Source organism: Macrobrachium rosenbergii, chromosome 12 (assembly GCF_040412425.1).
Source record: "Macrobrachium rosenbergii isolate ZJJX-2024 chromosome 12, ASM4041242v1, whole genome shotgun sequence".
Lineage (NCBI taxonomy): Eukaryota > Metazoa > Arthropoda > Malacostraca > Decapoda > Palaemonidae > Macrobrachium > Macrobrachium rosenbergii.
The window spans coordinates 99,170,488-99,177,482 of NC_089752.1; positions in this window are offsets into that span (position 1 = coordinate 99,170,488).

Genomic DNA, 6,995 nt, shown 5'->3' on the forward strand with positions numbered 1-6,995 from the left:
AAATAAAAAGGAAAATGGTACGTGACGAGCAGAGGAACAGTATCTTAAATAGTGGTCGAACTACAATGATTTTAAATCGGTCTGACCTCCTGGTGAGTGTCTTATCCGATAGCTGGCTCAATGAGGGTCTACTGTACCACTACCATTAAGGTCAACTCTCCGAGCGGTCAATGAAGAATCAGAGGAATTTATTTCTGGTGATAGAAATTAATTTGTCATATGGTTCGGATTCCACAATGAGCTGTAGGTCCTGTTGCTAGGTAACCAGTTGGTTCTTAGCTACGTAAAATAAGTCTAATCCTTGGGACCAGCCCAAGGAGAACTGTTAACCAGTTCAGTGGTCTGGTTAAACTAAGATATACTTAATTTCTACCATTAAGGGGTACAGGGCTGTTGGGCTCAGTGCTTCGATACCGTGCTATAAATTGGTCTGGTGACAAAGATTTGTCAGATAAAGAGAGGACGGAAGGACCAAGATTAATAGGCTGGAACTTGAACGTGGTTCTGAAGTGGCTTAGGAATGATAGATTCGATCCTCTCAGGACAGCGTCTTTGAGGGAGGTGATGAGAAAGACACTAATTTTAGTAGCCTTAGCAACAGCGAAAAGGATAAGTGAAGTGCATGCCTTAATTAAAAAAAGTAGGCTTTGCAAATGGAAACACTAACTGTTCCTTTAATATGAGTTTTATGGCCAAGAATGAAACCGCATCCAGGCCTTGGTCACAGTCATTCGAGACCCGTAATCTGACAGATCTAGTTGACAGAGAAGAGGGGAGACTCGGCGCTGAATAATCCCGACGGGTTTCCAGCGCTTGGTCTTCTAGACCTAAATTTCGTAATCAAATCAAAAGGAGAGGCTCTTATGCCCCGTTAGAGCTCTCAAGTTCTATATTCAAGCGACCAAGTCTATTAGAGGTAACTGACCATCTTCTGTGCCTGTTAAGAATCCTTCCTGACTTCCAGAAAAACGCGTTGGCTTTCTTTTATTCGGAATGTAATAGTGGAGGCTTATGGATAATTTGATGATGCGAGTGCAGGTTTTGAAAGTTAAACGCATGAAGTATGAGCGGCCATGCACTTCTGGCCTTCAGACGCACTCTGTCTCTTTCTTCTATTGTACAAGCGACCTTTGGAGGAGTAGGTCAGTGTTCGCCTCGCATTATCTACGAGATATGGAGACAACATACGATATTGAAGTAGCCTTGGACCTTTCGTAGTGGCTGGCACGGTGATAAGGAAGTGCATCCTTCCTTAGTGTCCCTTACTCCTTGATGCAGGTTTTAGATTCTGCTATGGAGTCGGGGGGTACATGGTGCTGTGCGTTTGGGAATACCTCTTAGTCACTAGTTCTTTTAGGGGTTTAATTTTGGTGTAAGGCTAGTGGTGATACCCATCGATTGGTTTTATATTTTTTGGCTGGTACTGCGCCCTGAGCAGGGACATGTGTTTGGTCATCCTCTGTGTCCTACGAACCCTTCTAGGTCACAAGGATAATTTACTTGCTATAGACGTCCCATGGCTCCCTCGCCATGTCTTGCAGTTAAGAAGAGCTCCATATTTAAGAGGCAGAATCATTATGGATAGCTCACTTGACAGGTAAGGAACTTACAACACTTCTTTTACCCAATAAAAGAAGATTAACACAAATTTAATATAGTTCTGTCTATTCATGGTCCCACCTCCTGTAGTGTGGGAATCAGCAATGTAACTACTCGGTAAGTTACATACTTAAAAATGACATTTTCATAATAAAATAAAGTTTTAAGTATACTTACCCAGTAGTTACATGATCGAAGCCCCCCCTCCTCCCCTCTCATGAATGTAGGGCATAAACGACTGAAGTTTTGTGTTGAAGTAGTTCCTCACTCCTCCACCAGTGGGCAGAGGGGGTATTTCCTAGCTGCCATATTGTTTTTTGTTTTGCTGGCGCAAAATTTGAATTCTAGCTGCCGTTCGTGCTTTATTTTATTATGAAAATGTCATATATTGAAGTGAATAACAAGTCAAGACTCCATAACAACTTAAATAGATCAGAGCACATGCACCTCTCTATATATACAGTAATTACAGTACTGTACTTTTATGACTGGATTTTCTTGAAGGCAGATTTTCATTTGATTCTGTTTCAGGCTGCTCACAAAGCAATCAACTTCAACATGAATGATGAAGAGCATCTGTGTGTGGATGAACCATATCAGTAAAGGTAACTCTCTCTCTCTGATCAGATATTATAATGAATTTTACTATGTAAAATAATTTTTTCACTCTTCTTTCATTGTTGACTATGAAGTGAATAACAAGTCAAGACTCCATAACAACTAACATAGATCAGAGCACATGCATATTATGATATACAGTAATTACAGCATTGTACTTTCATGACCGGATTTTCTTGAAGATAGATTCTCATTTGATTCTGTTTCAGGCTGCTCACAAAGCAATCATATCTCTCTCTCTCTCTCTCTCTCTCTCTCTCTCTCTCTCTCTCTCTCTCTCTCTCTCTCTCTCTCTCTCTCTCTCTCTCTCTCTCTCTCTCTCTCTCTCTCTCTCTCTCTCTCTCTCTCTCTCTCAAATCTAGTATGTAACACTTGATCATACATTACAGTGAATTTTACCATAAAAGGCTTCTTTTCACTAAACCTTAAATTGCTGATTTTGAAGTGAATAAATGTCAAGACTCCATTACAACTAACGTAGATCAGAGAACATGCATATTATTATACAGGTTGACCATCACTAATCTGGGAATCAGTAGTCCGGAACAATCTGTAATCTGGCACAAATTTCAGCTAGAGTAATTTCTAATGTTTCTCCAATAATTTTCAAATTTCCCGGGTTGCTGTGCTAACTCGCTCGCCGGCTGCTTCGATTTGGTGGCGCAGTGTGCTGCATTAACAAACTGGAGGTGTTTGTAAACACAGGCATGCTTTTGCTGTTCCATTTTTTATATTGTTGTCTTTTGGCCTACAGTATGGTATATCGTATGGGCTACATATAAGGTAGCCTAGCTTACATTATACTGAACTCTATTCACATATTAACAGTATTATACAAACGTCAACATAACGAATGTGCATCTTTTTCATGGATCTTTTAAAAAGTTACGCTTTACTACATTGTATCCAATCGCGTATATTCTCATATTGCTTTTGTATTATAAATTGCAATCAATGTTTTGTTTTGGGAATCGATAACGAGGTGTTTATTTCACTGCATTTAACTCGGTTCAGGGCGCTTTTCTTGCTTCTAGTAAGCGTAAATGAATATACAGTAGGTACTTTATTTGGGAGAAGGATATTTTTCATTATACGAAGTTTTTTAAGTCGAAATATAACTTAAATACATCTGCTTGTGAAATTAATTTAGCTTTTTTTTTTCGTTAATATATGTTGTTCGCGGGAATCGCGGCTGGCCATTTTTGGGGCATGTTTGTTTTGTGTAAAAAAAAATCAAGATTTAGTTTGCTATTTTGTCTTGATTTCATCATAATATGAGCTTTACGTACCAAAATCTTCCATCTAAAACTCTGCAGATGCTTGTAAGGATATTGCTGTGCAGACCTTGGAGCATGCAGGGAACTGAATCCTGAAAGAGGAAAGAAGGCCTAATCAACTCTAAGGTTTTGACATCAAAGACTGGTGCCCAACTTGAGAAGGGATGCAACAACATTCCTGAGGATGACACACAAGAATGGCTGGGTTCCAGCTGTCTGACTGTGAGACAGCTGCTGCAGTTTCTGCAGGTGATATATAGGAGGCAGCCCTTATGACAACAATGACAATGGCAACAACCTACGAGGACAAGTGAAGGATCTTCAGTGACTTTGAACTTTGCAAAAATGCCAGCTGTTTTGCCTGGCCTTTGGGGTTGGCTGAAGAAGCTCAAGAAATTTTGTGGCTGGTGAATGTGAAGAATCATCATCATTCATTTTGTCTGAGTGAACTCGCCAGCTCCTTCAGACCCCAACTCCCCATGGACTCAAGAAACACTAGCAAACACTTCAGCATACTTATTGATGTATCAAGCTCTTCCACTTAGGAATCTGATCTGTCTCTACTGCTTCTTGAAGACTCTAATCACCTCAACCCCTCTTCTGAATAGTTCACTACTTCATGACCTCAGTAAGGAGCAAGAGACAGTGGTGTTGGAGAAGGCGTGAGGACTTGTAAACCCTCCTTGCAAGTCATTAAAAGTCCCGTCAAAGTATGCAGTCTGGGCATAGCTCACAGGTAAAAGAGAGAGGAAGTTCTGTTTTTATTTTGTGTAGACCTCCTGTACAGCTAGGAAACAAAATAGGTAAAAAAATATAAGCTTACAGTTTTACATCTGTACAGTAAGGTAGTATATTGTACGTATAGCACAGTACTTACTGTATTGTGTATTGCTTATAAGCATATAGTGTACTTATAGTGTACACGTCTACTGATCAAACAGGGAGAAAAAAAGGGAGGAAATTATGATTTTAACTCAAGCAGGACAACCAGACTCCTCAATTGTGATCCTTTAAAATTACACGAGAGAGAGCCTTGTCTAACCAAGTTAGTACAAGGAACCCAAACCCACCCCGCCCAAAGCTAACAACGATTACTCACAGGTGACCAAGATCCCCAGCCTTCCTTCAGAAAGGAAGAGTGCTTGCGAAAGACTGAAAGGATTTAATATGAGAGGCCTTAGACTTCCCTTCTATCCCTCCTTCTATAAGGAAGAAGGAAATAACAGGTGAAGGGGAGCAGCTCAGCGACAAGGGAGGGGTGATGGAAGGACAGAGCTTCCCCAAAACATTCATACTATTTTCCTCCCCGAAGAGGTTGCAGTAGTCCTGGAACTCCCAGCAGCTACAGCAAAGGCAGCGAATATTATAAGTATTGCAACAACAGCAACACAGCAGGTGACATAATCAAAGATGCAGCAGCAGCAGCAGCCTTTATAGATGACACACATGGAAGGATTATGATCCCCACGTCCTTTGACACACCTTCCCCTCTCCTTAGAAAGGAAGAAAACATGGAAGGAGTCGGAAGTAAACATGAGAATGAGGTAAGCTATCACTAAGCTGATGCCTCTTCTCCTTATCACCTCCCAACAACAGTAATCTCTCCCCTACAACTTTAACTTGCTGAAAATGGAAGATTAGTGAACAAAATAATGAAGACCATAAATAACAAACAACAGAAGGGAAGAACAAACTAATCCTTCAAACCCACACACTGCACAAATATAAAGAAAAACTCAAAAAACAAACAAAAACACAAGTTCAACGTAGCAGTCAGGAGAAGCACAGCAATTGTCCTCAAATGGTAGTGGGTCTGAAGAAATATTGGCCAGTGTCAGTTGGTCAGTGAGGAGTATTCCCCCAGTTATTCACCAGTTAACTAACTTGTTAATAATTTCAACAAACAATTCCAGCCAGCACTGAAGAAACTCTTGTATAAAAGGTAAATTTCTACAAATTTACCAACAGTCATGAACAGGACTTCAATCCAATAAAGTGACAGGATCCTTTATGCAATGAAAATTGTATCAGTACTATTTCTGCATGAGATCTTCTTTATTTTCCCATTTACTGTTGACTTAGACCAGTTAAGTATATCTTAGTTTAACCAGACCACTGAGCTGATTAACAGCTCTCCTAGGGCTGGCCCGAAGGATTAGACTTATTTTACGTGGCTAAGAACCTATTGGTTACCTAGCAACGGGACCTACAGCTTATTGTGGAATCCGAACCACATTATAGTGAGAAATGAATTTCTATCACCAGAAATAAATTCCTCTTATTCTTCATTGGCCGGTCGGAGATTCTTGAGGATAGAAACCATATCATGAGAAAAATCATGAAGATATAGTAAAAAATAAACTGTCAGGCAATCATGATGATGAGACAGCACAACCGTATAAAGCTGCTCTTTAAATGTTTCTTAGTCCAGCATTTTTATCATACAGCTGATAAATTCAGCACTTGTTCTGTGGAATTAGAAACCACAACAACCAGTCCAAAACAGTATCATTAGCTGGTCAACGATTCCGCCTCAGATAAAGTTGACATACTTCAGAGAGTTACGAAGAATGGGTGCTTAAAAGTACTTGTCCTTCAGTTTTCACAAAAGTAAGATGTCCCCTCTCTCTGATGGGTCCTCGAGCCATGCCATCGAATAGAAAAGTAAAAATAGGTTTGTAACACACTCTCAAAAGGGGAGAGAAGTCAAACATCAGCCTCTAATCCCCGGTCATGTTCCCTCTGACCATTTGACCAGGGAACTTGAATTTTACAACTTCCATTGGCGATTTCTCAAAAATCATTCTCACCCATATCAACGAGACTGAGACATATGTAAATCTAGAAAAAAAAAAAAACAGAATTTGTTCAGTTTATAAAGGAAGTTAGGACAAGGTCTTCAAGCAGAAGCCTCCAGTTGTTCTGAAGAACTATTAAGAAAACAGTTCTCTCCCTACACCCATCACTACCGCAAGACATTACCCTCATCACGGCAGCAGGGGAGGAGAATAGCCACTCACATCTAACCCCTCCTTCTTCCCCTCCACTCTAAGCTGGAACTTCCAGAGGGAGACTGGAAAGCAAGTAACTATTTTATTTAAAGAAGGAAGGGGTCTAAGTCTGCCCGCCGCTAAAAAATTCTGAGGCGAGAGGTGACTAATTAGTGAATCTTGTTTTGAGAAAAGAAGAGCAAAAGACTATCTCTCTCTCTTACAGACAGCCAAGTTCACTCAGTGAAATCATGCTCAGGAGTGCAAGGGAGGTGACCCCTACTCTTCAACTCCAATCACCTCCCTAACTGCCATCTTGTACTGGATGAGATGCCCAACCCAACTTAGAATGTTAGCACAAAAACCATAGGTTGAACCACTACATGGCCTAGGGGAATGTTGTAGATTCCCCAGCACCAAAATGTTATTGCAGTGAACATAAACAATTCTGACATTACCTTTGAGAATGTTCACAGGCCTGTACAATCAGTGTCTATGGAATCACCTCTGC